This window comes from Salvelinus namaycush, chromosome 23 (genome assembly GCF_016432855.1).
Source record: "Salvelinus namaycush isolate Seneca chromosome 23, SaNama_1.0, whole genome shotgun sequence".
In the NCBI taxonomy this organism is placed as follows: domain Eukaryota; kingdom Metazoa; phylum Chordata; class Actinopteri; order Salmoniformes; family Salmonidae; genus Salvelinus; species Salvelinus namaycush.
In genome coordinates this window covers 12,982,733-13,000,184 of record NC_052329.1, presented here as the reverse complement: position 1 = coordinate 13,000,184, position 17,452 = coordinate 12,982,733, and the positions used below count along the sequence as shown (strand labels likewise).

General features: G+C 40.4%; 1 protein-coding gene across 1 annotated transcript in view; it reads left to right on the top strand.

The window, feature by feature from the left end:
• The first annotated feature begins 5,559 nt into the window (after positions 1 to 5,559).
• Positions 5,560 to 17,452, top strand: part of LOC120018087 (von Willebrand factor A domain-containing protein 5A-like) — a 44,427-nt gene continuing 32,534 nt past the window's right edge. Inside the window, exon 1 of the mRNA XM_038961065.1 lies at positions 5,560 to 5,892. The gene's annotated coding sequence lies outside the window, so the exon portion shown is untranslated. The remainder of the gene's footprint in view (positions 5,893 to 17,452) is intronic.

Sequence of the window (17,452 nt, the reverse complement as noted above, 5' to 3'; positions counted from 1 at the left end):
TTGTCCTGTTGAAAAACAAATGATAGTCCCACTAAACCCAAACCAGATGGCATAACCAGCATTCTGCAGCGATAAGTGTTTCTTAAATTCTAAATAAATCACAGACAGTGTCACCAGCAAAGCACCCCCACATCATAACACCTCCTCCATGCTTTACGGTGGGAAATACACATGCGGAGATCATCCGTTCACCCACACCGCGTCTCACAAAGACACAGCTGTTGGAACCAAAAATCCAGACCAAAGGACAAATTTCCACCGGTCTCATGTCCATTGCTCGTGTTTCTTGGCCCAAGCAAGTCTCTTCTTCTCATTGGTGTTCTTTAGTAGTGATTTTCTTTGCAGCAATGCGACCATAAAGGCCCGATTCACACAGTATCCTCTGAACAGTTGATGTTGAGATGTGTCTGTTACTTGAACTCTGAAGCATTTATTTGGGCTGCAATTTCTGATGTTAACTCTAATGAACTTATCCTCTGCAGCAGAAGTAACTCTGGGTCTTCTATTCCTGTGGTGGTCCTCATGAGAGCCAGTTTCATCATAGCGCTTGATGTTTTTTTGCGACTGCATCCCCCCCACCTTGTCACAACACAACTGATTGGCTCAAACGCATTAAGAAGGAAATTAAAATTAACTTTTAACAAGGCACACCTGTTCATTGAAATGCATTCCAGGTGACTACCTCATGAAGCTGGTTGAGAGAATGCCAAGAGCGTGCAAAGCTGTCATCAAGGCAAAGGGTGGCAACTTTGAAGAATCTCAAATATATTTAGATTTGTTTAACACTTTTTTGGTTACTACATGATTCCATATGTGTTATTTCATAGTTTTGATGTCTTCACTATTATTCTACAATGTAGAAAATAGTCAAAATAAAGAAAAACCATGAATGAGTAGGTGTTCTAAAACTTTTGACCGGTATCGTACGACTTCACTTGATAAAAATGGATCATAATCTACATCTTTATTGGTCATTGTATCTATTTTCTTAATGACTCCACTCGGTTCCTTCTGCATTGAACCGACGTCAGGAGTTACCAACCCCTCCTGGGGAGCCACTGGGTGACCGGCTTTTGAACACACCTGATTAATAGGGTCCATGAGGAGTGTTACAGTAGGTCCCTCCTGATGAGGAAGAGTAGGCTAGAAGACAACTTTTAACAAACACTATATATACACAAAAGTATTTGTGTATTTTCAAATTAGCGGATTCGGCTGTTTCAGCCACACCCGTTGCTGGCAGTTGTATAAAATCGAGCAGACAGACATGCAATCTCCATAGGAAAATATTAGCAGTAGAATGGCCTTACTGAAGAGCTGAGTGACTTTCAATGTGGCACCGTCATAGGATAGAGCTGCTCCAGTCAACCATAAGTGCTGTTATTGTGAAGTGGAAATGTCTTGGAGCAGCAACAGCTCTGCCAGGAAGTGGTAGGCCACACAAGCTCACAGAACGGGACCGCCGAGTGCTGAAGCGCTTAGCGTGTAAAAATTGTCTGTCTTCTACTGGAACAGTCGCTACCGAAATACAAACTGCCTCTGGAAGCAATGTCAGCACAAGAACTGTTCCTCGGGAGCTTCATGAAATGGGTTTCCATGGCCAAGCAGCCGCACACAAGCCTAAGATCACCATGCGCAATGCCAAGCGTTGGCTGAAGTAGTGTAAAGCTCGCCACCATTGGACTCTGGTGCAGTGGAAATGAGTTCTCTGGAGTGATGAATCACACTTCATCTGGCAGTCTGACGGACGAATCTGGGTTTAGCGGATGCCGGGAGAACACTACCTGCCCGACTGTATAATGCCAACTGTAAAGTTGGATGGAGGAGGAATAATGGTCTAGGGCTGTTTTTCATGGTTCGGGCTAGACCACTTAGTTACAGTGAAGGAAAATCTTAACGCTACAGCATAAACTACATTCTAGACCAGGTATTCCCAAACTTGGGTACGCGCAATGCCGTCGGGGGTACGCCAAATAAAAATGTGATTCACATTAAAAAATAAAAAATGTATCTTCACATTTTCAAACAGTACATTTATATTTTCCAACAGGGCTATACATTTGGGTGAGTTTTTTTTTTCTTGCCTGAGTAGCCTCGTTTCACTGCCAAAAATTGTATTAAACCATCTAGTGTTCAGCAAAATAACAACACAAAATCAAATACAGGTAGCCTAGTCAAATAATTAACATTCAATCTCATTAACTGTTACTCTCTCACGGGAAACCTTCACTCTTACGCAGATATTTAGAAACGAAACATGACCATTTTAAAAACAAGCCACGAGTTTTTTGAGTGAGAAAAAAGACGACTTTCGAGTAGTAAGACCTATAAAAGCAACAGATGCATTAATAAGAAGGGGCTATATGGGTCTTATATGGTGAGCTACAGAGTGGCTATGACAGGCAAGCCCCATACTATTGTGGAAGACTAATTCTTCCTGCTGCCGCGGTTATGGCTGGGACAATGCTGGAGGAAAAGGCCCAAAAAACTATACAAACAATGCCTTCATCAAACGACACTGTTTCACAATGCATCAGTGACATGGCAGGAGATGTTTTGAAACAATTACTGCTTTGCATACAAGCCAGTGAATAATATGCGTTACAGCTGGATGAGTCAACAGATGTAGTGGGCCTGGCACAGGACCTGGTATATGTCTGTTACGTTTATGGGGGGTCAATTAAGGAAGACATCCTCTTCCGCAAACCACTGGAAACCAGGACAACATGAGAGGATATTTTTAAAGTACTAGACAGCTTTGTGACATCAAATGGACTTTGGTGGTCAAGATGTGTTGGTATCTGTACTGATGGGGCAAAAGCCATGACAGGGAGACATAGTGGAGTGGTAACGCGCATGCAAGCAGTTACTCCCGACACCACTTGGGAATGCCTGACAGCTTGAAAAACGTTTTGAACACGACAGTGAAAATGGTTAACTTTGTTAAAGCAAGGCCCCAGAACTCTCATGTATTTTCTGCATTATGCAATGATGTGCAATGACCATGTAACGCTTTTACAACATACAGAAGTGCGCTGGTTATCAAGGGGCAAAGTATTGAAGTGGTGGAAGTGGTGTTGGAGGGCCAGTAGGAGGCACTCTTTCCTCTGGTCTAAAAAATATCCCAATGCCCTAGGGCAGTGATTGGGGATACTGCCCTGTGTAGGGTGCCGTCTTTCGGGATGGGACGTTAAACGGGTGTCCTGACTCTCTGAGGTCATTAAAGATCCCATGGCACTTATCGTAAGAGTAGGGGTGTTAACCCTGGTGTCCTGGCTAAATTCCCAATCTGGCCCTCAAACCATCATGGTCACCTAATAATCCCCAGTTTACAATTGTCTCAATCATTCCCCTCCTCTCCCCTGTAACTATTCCCCAGGTCGTTGCTGTAAATGAGAACGTGTTCTCAGTCAATTTACCTGGTAAAATAACTGAAAAATAAAATAACAGATTTTTTATTTTTTTTATTTACACGTTTTTAAAAAATAATTGAAGAACGAGCTTAAAGTTTTCTTTACTGACCATAATTTTCACTTGTCTCACCGCTTACATGATGATGAGTTTCTCACACGACTGGCCTATCTGGGTGATGTTTTTTTCTCGCCTGAATGATCTGAATCTAGGATTACAGGGACTCTCCACAACTAAATTCAATGTGCGGGACAAATTTGAGGCTATGATTAAGAAGTTGGAGCTATTTTCTGTCTGCCTTAACAAGTACAACACACAGGTCTTTCCATCATTGTATGATTTATTTTGTGTGCAAATGAACTCAAGCTTACGGACAATGTCAAATGTGATATAGCGAAGCACCTGAGTGAGCTGGGTGTGCAATTACGCAGGTACTTTCCCGAAACGGACGACATAAACAACTGGATTCGTTATCCTTTTCATGCCCTGCCTCCAGTCCACTTACTGATATCTGAACAAGAAAGCCTCATTGAAATTGCAACAAGCGGTTCTGTGAATATTGAAATTAATCAGAAGCCACTGCCAGATTTCTGGATAGGGCTGCGCTCAGAGTATCCTGCCTTGGCAAATTGTGCTGTTAAGACAGTGATGCCCTTTGCAACCACGTACCTATGTGAGAGTGGATTTTCGGCCCACACTAGCATGAAAACTAAATACAGGCACAGACTGTGTGTGGAAAATAATTGAAGACAGACTCTCCAATACAACCCAACATTGCAGAGTTATGTGCATCATTTCAAGCACACCCTTCTCATTAACCTGTGGTGAGTTATTCACAATGTTTGATGATCAAATAAGGTTTTATATGTAAGATGGCTAAATAAAGAGCAAAATTATTGATTATTATTATTTGTGCCCTGGTCCTATAAGAGCTCTTGGTCACTTCCCACGAGCTGGGTTGTGACAAAAACACACTAATTCTTATGTTTAATAAATGTATCGTATAGTGTGTGTGTGGCAGGCTTACAATGATGGCAAACAACAATATTTGAGAGTGTGCTGACCCTGGTGCTAGAGGGGGTTACAGAACTATAGAACAATAAAAAGTTTGGGAACCACTGTCCTAGACGATTCTGTGCTTCCAACTTTGTGGCAACAGTTTGGGGAAGGCCCTTTCCTGTTTCGGCATGACAATGCCCCCATGCACAAAGCATACAGAAATGGTTTGTCAAGATCACTGTGGAAGATCTTGTCTAGCCTGCACAGATCCCTGACCTCAACCCTATTGGGATGAATTGGAAAGCCGACTGCGAGCCAGTGTGTGAAATGGCTAGCTAGTTAGCAGGGTGTGCGCTAATAGCGTTTCAATCGGTGACATCACACACTCTGAGACCTTGAAGTAGTTGTTTCCCTGCGGATTTTGTGGAGCGATAGGTAACGATGCTTCGAGGGTGTCGGTTGTTGATGTGTGTAGAGGATCCCTGGTTCAAGCCCAGGTAGGGGCGGAAGGAAGACTGTTCCTTCCGCCCCTAGGCCTAATCAGACAACATCAGTGCCCGACCTCACTAATGCTCGTGGCTGAATCGAAGCAAGTCGCCACCTCAATGTTCCAACATCTAGTGGAAAGCCTTCCCAGAAGAGTGGAGGCTTTTATAGCAGCAAAGGGGGACCAACTCATTAATACCCATGATATATATTTTTTACATTACTAGTCACTTAGTGGACACTCTTATCCAGAGTGACTTACAGGAGCAATTAGGGTTAAGTGCCTTGCTCAAGGGTACACCGACATATTTTTTTCACCTACTCGGGGATTTGAACCAGCGACCTTTTCGTTACTAGCCCAACGCTCTTAACCACTAGGCCAATTCTGACATTTTGGAATGAGATGTTTGACGAGCAGCTGTCCACATACTTTTGGTCATGAGTATTGGTCAATGTGTTATGATAATTGAAGACAGAATTATTCAGAGACATCATACTATGTAAACTTCCCAGTTCCTTTACCGTATCCCGAGCAGCTCACCAACCATCCTACTTGTTGCTTAGTAAAACTGGACCTCTTTCCCCAACTATAGGTGCAAGACAGGAAAACATCTGTACTACAGTGGCTATGTCGCTCCTGCCCTATAGGGCGAACTGGTTTATTTGGCATCGGCCTCTGTCTCTGAGCTCTATTGCCATTTGCCACGTAATCTCCCGAGTGCAGAGCATATGCAGAGTTCATATGCTAGTCGGAACTAGAAAACGTGGAAATGTCAGACTTGCTAACTGGTTGTAGTTATATACGTGCCGTGTACATGGTTAGCAAGTGGGTAAATGTCCGAGTTTCCTAGCTCCGACTAGCACGTGAAAGCGGCAATAGGCATAGGTACAAGGGGCGGATTGCGTAGCAGAGGAACACGAGCCTGTCGGAACCGGAGAACACACGGGCAAGATTTTAGAGGATACAAGTTCATGGGAGAGATTATTTTAGTTTCCCTTGTGTAAGAAATTGTAATAGATACTGGAAACTTGTAATAACAACTTCTCAACATAAGCTATCTTTTATACAAAATACACACCCCCCCGTTTTCCCTTGGACATATGCTGGTCTCATTAGACACCAACCACCGACACACACAACTCCCCTCCCCCATGACAACCACAGACACACACAACTCAAGGTTGGAGCACAAGACAAAGAACTGTGTGAAGAACCAATGGAACGTTGACACCAGGCCTGATCAGGACTACCCACGACCCAGATCGACCAATCAGAAGGCCAGACTACAAGATCAACCTACTTTGCTTGTTGCCTATATAATCTGTATGAACTGTTTAGAGCGCTCTCTTTTCCCGACGATTCCATACGAATCAGAAAGAAGGGGCCGTGTTGCACGATATACTAAGATATTTTTACATGTGATTAAACGGCCTTATTATACAAATATCCACCTCGTCCTATGTCTCCACTTGATCTCCTGTCTCTAGTAACTGTTTCACTAACAAACTTGGTAGCAGAGGATGGTTTAGACACCTTTGAATTCGGTCCATAGAAAATTGATCAGACAGGAGACGTGTGGGAGAAAGATTCCAGAAGGAGAGGTGACCTGTCCGAAGGAGATATCGCGATTCAACTCACCCAGGAAACTGATCAAAGAGCTCGAAACTATAAGGTAAGCAGATGCCTGTTTAATCAAAATCTGTATATTGTATTATAGCCAATATCTAAATTGTGATCAGGAGTACTGGGGTGAGTGTGAATTGTTGTTAAATTTATGTGGAATTGTTTAGAATCTAAGGCATTGTGTAAAGATATCTAAGTATTAATAGGTCAAAGACTTGTTCACATAGTCTGGCACTAGTCGATATGCTGATCGATTAGGTGTACAGTGAGGAATAAGCTTTATAAGGATTCATATAGACGGGCCATAGGTGAAAGTTGACCGTCTAGGGGTTACCGTGAGGAGTCCACAAAATAAAAATAAAAAGGGGATTCATACAGTCGGGCCATAGCTGACAGTCGATCAGCCAGGGGTTACCGTGAAGAATCCATAATTAAAAGATGAGATCCAGATAGTCGGGCAATAGTTGGATTGGCAATTAACTAGGTGTTACCGTGAGGACCCATAAAAAAATATAAAAATAAAAATACGATTCATACAGTCGGGCAATAGATTGATCAGCTAGGTGTTACCGTGAAGAATCTAATGTGATATTGTATGTTCAAGTTGTGTTGGCGCAATGTGGGTGATTGAACGTTCCACGAGACCGATTGCTACTAATTAGCCATATGCTAAGTTGAGGCTGTGTTTAAAGTGACCGCCGAGTCAGAATGTGTGAGCTGCTGTGAAGCAGCTATTTTGTGCTGATAAGTTGACTTGATTTTTTCCCTCTCGTGCTGCTGGGTTTGCCTTAAGGACTAGAAATCATTTGATAATTATTCTAGAAGCGCTAGGATACACTAATATATTGTCCCTAAAGGACACGTTTGAAATACTTTGGGAAAGTATTTAATTAATTAGTTGAATATTGTAATAATAATATTTTTTGAGAAAAATGAGTCCTAGAATTAATTAAATAATTATTTTAGAAGCGCTAGAATATACTAGTATATTGTCCCAAAAGGATATTTCTGAAATGTTTTGGCAAAGTATTTAATTAATCAAAAAAGTTAAAATTAATCGAAAAAGTTAAAAGTAATAATAACTTTTGAATAAAAGTTCCTAAAATTGCCATTCCAATTATTAAAGAAGCGCTTGAATTCACTAATATATTGTTCCAAAAGGATATTGCCGAAATACTTTGGCAAAGTATTTAATTAATCGAAAAAGTGAAAATCAAAAATAACTTTTTGGAAATAGTTCCTAAAATCTTTATTCCAATTATTTTAGGAGTGCTTGAATATACTAATATATGGTTCCAAAAGGATATAGCTGAAATATTGTTGGAAAACGAAAAAAAAATAGAATAGATCCAGATATAGCTTAATTACAAAATGGCCACGACCACCGTCCCCAAACACAAATTCAATGAATACTTAGATCAGAGAATGAAGGACAGAGCAGGGGGGAGAATACAATATAAAGCCATTAAAAAGGTGTGGGAAGAAGTGAGGCTAAAATGGACGCAGGCAGGTTACCTTAGTGGGGCGGCCCCATCAAAAGGGCAACTCCTCACTATGGAGAAAGAATTAGAGGAAGTAGTGAAGGAAGGGATAGAAAGTGAAATTGAAAGGAATAAGAACCACTTATTCACAAAGGAAGGTACAAAACATAGGGAGAAAGCAGAGGCAGAACTAAAAATAGGCATGTGGGCGATTGAAGAAATCAGGAGAGCACTCCCTTACAGGAAACCTGACATGATGGGGGTGGTCACTGGAGCCCCATCTGACACCAGAGAGGGCAGGCCCAACAATAATGACGCCCCACCTACCACCACAGCAGCCCCATCGGCCCCAACCCATCTATACCCAGAACTGCCACAGGGAGAGAAAATAACACCACCTCCCTATTTTCAAAATCCATTCACCCACCTCCCTCAAAACCCTTTTTTGACCCCTGCTGTGGTACAGGCACCGGTGTTTGTGGTGCATGAAGGACACCTAAAAGGAAGCATGACTTTGGGGATCCAAGAAGGGCAACTCGTGTGTGAAGAGAGGCCTGATCATCGAGAAAGGGAGGAAAGGGATAGAGCATACACACAGGGACGTGGGGGGGGTTCGAACTCCGCCTCACTACAGGGACACGGTGGGTCTCTACCAACCTACCCACAAGGACGGGGTGGTGGGTCTTGTCGTGGAAAATCATCTCAGAAATATAACACTCATAAGAACTTGTGAAATCAAATAGACTTTTTAATACAAAGTATATCAAAGCCGGAATGTCCCGCGGAACACACACCTTCTCAGAACTCCAGCTGTTATATTTATACACACATAGTATTATGTCCATCCCTTATGCAAATGACCTTTCTTTTCTTAAGTCTTTCACCACCATTATCTTTTAGTTCAAGCCTCCTACTTGTTCACGCCCAATAACGCTCATATCTGTTTTCAATTTGATTATAATGGTGGCTGGACCCTCTATCTTTTAGTGTGTCAGCATAATGTCTCAATTCTTTTCTTAAATGTGTCTATGTACTCTTTGTTCAGTTTACCTTTATTGGAATCAGCAGATTCTGTCCTATATGCCTCTGTGTAGAAGCAGCTGACTATGAATCTCTTTATCATTAGTGTCAGGTCAGCAGACCATGTGTCTCTTTATCCTAAGTGTCAGGTCAGCAGACCATGTGTTTCTCTATCCTTAGTGTCAGGTCAGCAGACCATGTGTTTCTTTATCATTAGTGTCAGGTCAGCAGACCATGTGTTCTCTCCCTTTCATTAGTGTGGTCTATCTTTAATGTTCAGCCATTTTATACATCTATGTGCTGTCCTATACATCTCATTTACTCCTACAAATCCCTCCTCTGGGGCTAAATAGCCACATAAATTATACAAATAAGACTTTGGGATAGTAAATGAGAATACCTATGATAAACAAGAAAATACAAAAACAGAGTAAAGCATATAAACCAACTGGACCAAACATCTCCAATTTGTTAATGTGAAATAGGAGTAAAAGATCCAATCAGAAACATTAAAGAAAACCTAACTAGACCAAACATTTCAACATTATCCTCCCTTGCAGACACCTACCAACCTTTGTTAGATTATTAAAGACATGGTCCATAGACACTTGTAACCGGAATACCCTCTGTCACCTAACATGTTTTTGTAAAATGATCCTATTTTTAGAAGGCAAAACTAACTTTAATGAAAAGAAAATATATATGTTCATCGATATATATATCTAAAAATTCAAAGAAACATACAAAGTGTGACAAAGCATTAGGCAAAATAAAAATGCTAAAACCCCATTATCTAGGAGCACAGTCCTCATCCTTACAAATAAGACAATCTCCTCTTTGACACTTGGCACAGAAAAAAGGTTCCGGGTGATGGTTATGACCATCCTCATGAATTTTTGTACACCACTTGCAATTGTGACGCAAAAGACACTGTTTGTGTACATGTATAAGTAATCATTCATAATCAACCCTTTATCATTACTTTTACGAACTCCCACATTCTCTAACACCCAAATAGTATCACTTCTACAGTGGTGTTTCCTACATCAATTCCTTCGGTGTGGTGTCTGTAAAAACATTCATATTTTCCTTTAACCACGGTACCACTGTCTAATTGAGGTACAGTTAATTCAGTTCTAATGTTATAGGCAGCACAATCATTGTCTCCCAGCATAATCTCATTCAACATAGTTTTACCCCTAATGCTTACCCAGAGCAATCCTACATTTTATGTCACACAAGGAAATAGAATACTTAATATTGGTACAATGGTCATTTTTCCAACTTACACAGTTTTTAAATGATGCTGGTCCAGAGACTATTAAAAGATCAGACAAAGGTGATTTTCTACACAAAATACAATTGTCCATTCTGTGTTTGTTTGCCATATACTTAGCCCATTCGTATCACTCCTTCTTCACTACTTCTTCTCGTGTGGTGTCCTTGAGTGGTTCTGATATATCTAATTCTGTCGCTTTTACAATGTTCTTATCTTGAGGTAGATCATTAACTTTTATCAGAAAGTTCCAAATGTCAGTAAAAAACTCTCCTGACTCTGATGTCTCAGGTTGCTTTGTGGGTACGGTGGTCTGCTTGGTAATGGCAGTCGATGTCATCTAGTGGTAGCTACTGTGGTCGTCACAGCAGCCGCCACCCTTGTTGTTGTCACAGGTTCTTCCTGTTCAGGTGCAGGGGTAGGATCAATCTTAATGACCGTGGTGCTACTCCCTTCGGTCACTGTTGTTCTTGTTATTTCAACTATTAATTCTTCACCTTCAACTGGTTCAATCTGATTCATGATGAGCACCCTCTCGTCTTTCTCTTTGATTAATGTCAGGTCACATCCTTTCGGGTCCCAAACGACTTGTCCCTTTGTTTGGTGATGTGTCCATCCACAGAGGGCCATCTCCGGTAAGGGTTTGATCCTTATGATTGAAATAAACTTCAGTTCTCCTGCTTCTGTTATAAATTGAGGTGGAACAGAGATTCTAACCTTGTCAGTCTTTTTGGATTGTTCGGCTGATTCCTTTCTTCTCTTCCTGCTTCCACCATACATCTTGATTGTGCATGAGTCTGTTGTTTCTATACTAGCATTCACTATTACTTCTGTTATGTCAATGTCATTATTCTTTTGTTGTTCTAACTTCAATTGTCTGTATAGGAGACCATTCAAGAGTTGAAAAGTCAATTGTGGGGAAATCCCCATTTTCTTCAGCTTGCGGGACTTTTCCTTCTCTTTCTTCACCTGAGGCTCCCTCCTCAGGCCGGACTTAGCTTCCATCTGGAAGGGTTTCAATTTTAGGGAAGAAATGTTCTCATTCTGTTCCTTGTGAGGCCTCTCCTCCTCTTCTGGGTGCATTAGTCGGTGCACCTGTCACATTTTGGCTTTCACTTGATTTGCTGTTTTCTTGGCTCCTCCCTGGTGAATCAGCATCCTCTGTGTCCTCATCTCTATATGGTTGTGTCCTTCTCTCTGTTGGGACTCAGCTGCAGTGGTTCAGATGGTACCACGTCTGGCTTCCTTTCACTTGGACGGATGTTCTTGTTGCTTTGGCCACCTCATAGGGTCCTTCTCTCCTCGGTGGATCCCACTTCCTCCGGAACACTCGAACGTGTACTAGATCTCCTGGTGTCACTGGGAAAGGTCCTTCTGGTCCCCTTGGATCATCAGACGCAGAACCTCTCGTCCTGGTTCAGGTTTCTGCCTTCTGTCTGTGAGGCATTCATACTTAGAGACTTATGGCCTCTGTTCTATGATTGCACCATACATCCTCTTACTTCCATCACTCATCACACAACAAACTGACATTCCAGCTGAAGCTGGCGAACCCCTCTCCTTCTGGTTTCCTAAACATAAGACTTGGAAAACAACAGACAAAACATAACAGCATTGACAATGTTATGTGTTATGCATAAACATATTCATGAAAACTGAAATCTGAGACCATGACAATTCCCACTCTCTCTTCACCTGACTCTATGCCTCCAGGATACTTTTCTGCTGGACTCCACAAAAATAAAAGCCCTAAAAAGCTTCCTCATGCTTCCACCCAGTCTTCCCCTTTTGGCCCCAGGTTCTGAGAGGTGTTCCCAAATCATGTCATTTTTTACTTAGTTTCCCATCTGCTCCATTTTAACTGATAATCATGTGCATAACCTTAATCAACATTATCTCTTCTTGACGTAATTCAACACTATATATGCTTTCACATCAATTCCTTTAACATGTTTGTTTAGAGTATAATATCCTATCATCTATTCTTTTTCACATGATGCATTAAAAAATAAAACAAGTAGCCTCCAAACTCAACCCAGTATGTCTATAGTAGAATCTAGTCTCTCTCTCTTTCTCTCTCTGATTCCACATCCTCTGTCATGGTGTTTTCAAGCTCACCCATTATTCAGCTGGACCTCACTTCTCGTGAGACTTATGCACCCACCAAAGAGAGACATGAAGAACTTTAACCACTGCAGTGTTGTAAGAAGTATACCACCAGCCTGGTGTATCTTGATGTACACTCAGTCTCCAGAATGCAGCCCAAGCCCTTCCATTTCTGGCTGTTTTTTCCTGAGGACATACACACTAACACATGGGTTATTTTCTGACAACAGACTTTCTTCTTATAGCAATATAACTAAATCTTAATTTTTAATAACAGCCCTATGTAAACATTCTGCCTCAAATACCTGGCCTCCTGCCACAGACATATTCATAATGATAGTCAAATGATTGTCCCTACAGCAACTGCTGTAAAATAACATATAATCATTCAAGCGTCTTCCAGTTGGATTAATATCCAATCCTAACAAAACTAAGTCATAAGTTTCTTAAACTTTTGCTCTAATGTTCAAAATGCCACCACTTATTATTTTTACCATATCTTTAGATATGTGAATTGTTCTATTTACTTTAGAATTGTCCCTATATTTTACACAGCCAGCTGTCTTTCCTTTTCTGTGAATTATCTCTATTTTTATACATAGTTTCTAGAAATAACACCCCTTCACTACCATTACCTTCATTTATGAGTCCCCTAACCCATAACAGCCATTGTTTGATACATACTTAAAACATCCTTAAGTCAATTTATATATCATTTATATCAGTATCAGTCCCTCCTCAGGAACATATACACAACCTTATGTTCCTCAAAACAAAAATAAATTGACCAAACGAGAAAAAGAGAAAATTTTTTATAATAATTACACATTTGCAATAAATTACCACTATTTGTAATGTAATTAAACCTGGAGAAAACGTCCATCCGTGTCATTCTATGCCCATGTTATTATTGGTCTCTTTCTTCTTCATTCTTGGGTATCTTCGCACAACAGACTACCTTTTTATTCAATTAAACATCACATTTTATCATTACAATTCCAATGACATTATAAAACAAAAGAAACAAAAAACCTTTAATCTAATATTCTGTAAGTTTTGTCAACCTCCTTGTCTCAGGATTAGATTCCAGAGCGGCCCTAGGCCTATTAAATTTAAACAGTTCTATATCTAAATAACTAAACAGTTATTTATTTATTTATTTTATACATTTTCCAACCCAATATTCAGGATAACAATCCTTAGTGTTTACTTTAACTCAAATTTGACCTTATCTATTCAATACACATCATCCCTTTAATAATTAACATTTATACTAAACACTTTTATTACCAGTACTATCTATTTTCCCAATAGCCCTTTTGTCTCAGTTTCTCTCATGAGTGGCCTGATAATAAAAAAATCAGTACCCCAATTCCTTTAAGTCATTATTCTCCCTGGCCCATATCATTTCAGCATGTCTTTTTTTAGATACAGTTCACAGATCATCAGACACAGTTGTCCCTCACTATTCAGTCGGTTAGGGTGGGTTTGAGCTCCACACCCACTAGTAGTGATATTCTCTCCCATGCCTTAAAGCATTCTGACCTCACCTTTTATGATAACTCCCTTATTCTACTGGTGATCTCTCAGATGAATTACAGATGAGGTATTTATCAACAAAACCCTCACAGAGACCCACACTCCAATAAACCCTTTGGAGTAACTTTCATCACTTTTTATATGCAGAATGAACAAAACACATTTGTATTTACCCAAAGACCATAACCCCAAGGAACTGATAGTTTTACCTATGAACCCATGTTATATCAAAATTAAAATTAAAATAAACCTATTTGAATAACTTATTCAATTTAAGGGTACAACTCTTCATAATTTTCCCAGGGACATAATAGATTTTCAAAGTAATTATACAGTTTGAATAGAGTCTGGTGTCTTTTAATCATTTTATAAGTAAATCCCACCTGTTCCAACAATTTCTAGTAAAAGGTGATCAGTCTTTCACAGGAAATTCTTAGGATTCAGGGCATTTTGACACCATTAATATGTTTCCACTCCCCCTTTCTTTAGGAACAACTTAAATACATTTTTCAAAAACATTTCCATCCTTTTGCATACCCAATTTGAAACTGAATTGGAAAAAACCCTTCCAATAAATCTACTAATGCATATTCATTCCCAGTACATGGTGTACTTACTAGTGAACCATAAGCCAATATCGCAAAGGGACTGGACTCACTCATCCAGAACTCCATTTTTTAGCCTTATCCAGATACTTTTATTTTTAAAGCAACTGACTTTAAGAACTGCTTTCCACAGTAATGCAGTCTCCAATGACATTTTGACCAGAGAAGATTAAACCCTTTTTTTCTGGAAAAGAAAGTATACATATCGTTAATATTCACAATGTTACCTTTTAATCAGCAAATAGTTTTTATTCCATAAACGTCTTAACAGTTTTCAGAGAATGACGGTATAGAATGCCTAACAATTGAAATTCCATCTGTACTCTACTAGATGTCAAGTCAAACGTGATCTAATACTTCTTCTTGACCACATATAAACTGTAATCTCTATGAAACACTCATTGTTCGCTCAGAGACTACACACCGCCAAGTAAAAAATTCCATTCTCACTAACCTCAAACCAATTAGTTGTTTGTTATTTTGACAAGGATATAAACTCTTGTATAGCGGCATTTCCTGCTACCGCACTAAGTTCTAGTGTCACATTACACTATTTTCCCCATACCCAATATACCTATATCCAGAACAGAGAGCTATTTTCTTATTGGTTCTTAGATCTTGTCAATAGTTCTGCTAATCACCCGCACGTCTGCGAGGACTAGAGGAACCACATTTGTACCTCATCGCAATGTATTTTCTGATGATAGAATGTTGACATCAGAACGCCTGCAAATCGAGCTTCACATTTTGGTCCCATGCGACTGTGCCTCCCTTATTCTAGTTAGAGGCACCCTTCCTCAACTTTCTACTCTGTCACAGGAGGGCTGCGCGCTCCCTCTTCTGGAAGCTCTGCCTACACACACACAACCTGTCCTATCTTTCTTCCTAATGTTCTATCTTTACACAGATCCACTCATTTCTTACAACATTTTCATTCATCCTTTTTATTTTTCATCTGTTCATTCAATCCCTTTGTTTTTACCTCAAAACAACTTAGTCTTTCTTTATTGACTTAATTCACTTCCTCCTACATAAGCCTAGACTGCTAAGATTTCTACAATATGACGAGACTACTGTCTAATCGGATCAGCTTGTCTTCATATCCTATTCACCCCCCCAATACTGATCTTTTCTTCTATTATTAGAGTAGTATTGTGGCGTGACCTACTGAATTACAAAACCCTGTTAGCTAGACAGAGCGGTTTTTTATTCGCAGGATTTCTTTTGCATTTGAACGCCGCACAATCGGGCAAACGTTTTTCCTACAACCTAATATTTCACCCGTACAGTCCTCCTTTCAGAGCGTTAACCATGAAATATTTATTTAACTACTGATTTATGCTTTGACCGTATAAGCTACTTTTGCAGTTGAACGCCGCACAATCGGGCTAACGTTCTTTCTGCCTTCTAAATATTCATCCGTTCAGTCCCCCATTCTGGGGCGGTAGCCATGAAATATTTATTTAACTACTAAATATTCACCAACAGATCCTTCTGCCGTGAATATCCCACCCAAGCAGACCTCTTTAAAAATGTTCCTTTTTTAAAGAGCGGTATCGTGGCTTCCTAACTACTTATTTATGCAGTTCTCTGTTATCTTTAGAGCCGTTATTCATAAGTAACCTGTCCAAGCATTCCTTCTACTAATTTTATTGAAGAGGTATCACAGGATTTTCTACCTATTATTTATCTACTGATTTATGCTTTAACCGTATAAACTGCTAGTTGTAGCCCTGCGCCTGAGCCCAGCCGCTCAACTAGAGAGTACAAACAGTCGCGCCAATCAGCCCACACAAGGCTGCTCAAAATGGATGGTCCGACGAGAGGGGCAGTCCGAATCACACACACCCGACACGAGTCGCCCGCTCAGGTTGACTGAGGTGTGTTTACGCACATCCCAAAACAGATCCTGATACGGTCGAACCCGGCCAAGCAGAATCAGACGGAACAACTCCCCCAATCAAACCAGACACATGAGCCCGTCTCGAGCAGTCCAACCAGAACAAATGCCCGCTCCCCCCAGCCAAACACCCAACACAAGCGAAGTTCACAGTTCCAGTTCACTCAATCTCTAGACATGCGCATTCATACAAAACCCAAATTACACATACATGCAAATTCATTGAATTCAAAAGTTCTTTAGTATTTACTGGTTTCTTTTTAGGAAATTTGAAAGAGAGACTTACATGGCGCCCCTCTCGCTGAGACAGGATCTCTGAAGCAATCCATACAAACATTTCAACTATGTAAGAACAAGCTTACCTTTTTCATAGTTGTGGCCATAGTGTTTGCAAGATTGTCCAAAGAAACTATCTCCAGCCCTGAACGCCATTCCTCAGTCCCTGTCCCTCCTGGCTAAGCTCGCCAAATATGTCGTGGAAAATCATCTCAGAAATATAACACTCATAAGAACTTGTGAAATCAAATAGACTTTTTAATACAAAGTATATCAAAGCCGGAATGTCCCGCGGAACACACACCTTCTCAGAACTCCAGCTGTTATATTTATACACACATAGTATTATGTCCATCCCTTATGCAAATGACCTTTCTTTTCTTAAGTCTTTCACCACCATTATCTTTTAGTTCAAGCCTCCTACTTGTTCACGCCCAATAACGCTCATATCTGTTTTCAATTTGATTATAATGGTGGCTGGACCCTCTATCTTTTAGTGTGTCAGCATAATGTCTCAATTCTTTTCTTAAATGTGTCTATGTACTCTTTGTTCAGTTTACCTTTATTGGAATCAGCAGATTCTGTCCTATATGCCTCTGTGTAGAAGCAGCTGACTATGAATCTCTTTATCATTAGTGTCAGGTCAGCAGACCATGTGTCTCTTTATCCTAAGTGTCAGGTCAGCAGACCATGTGTTTCTCTATCCTTAGTGTCAGGTCAGCAGACCAT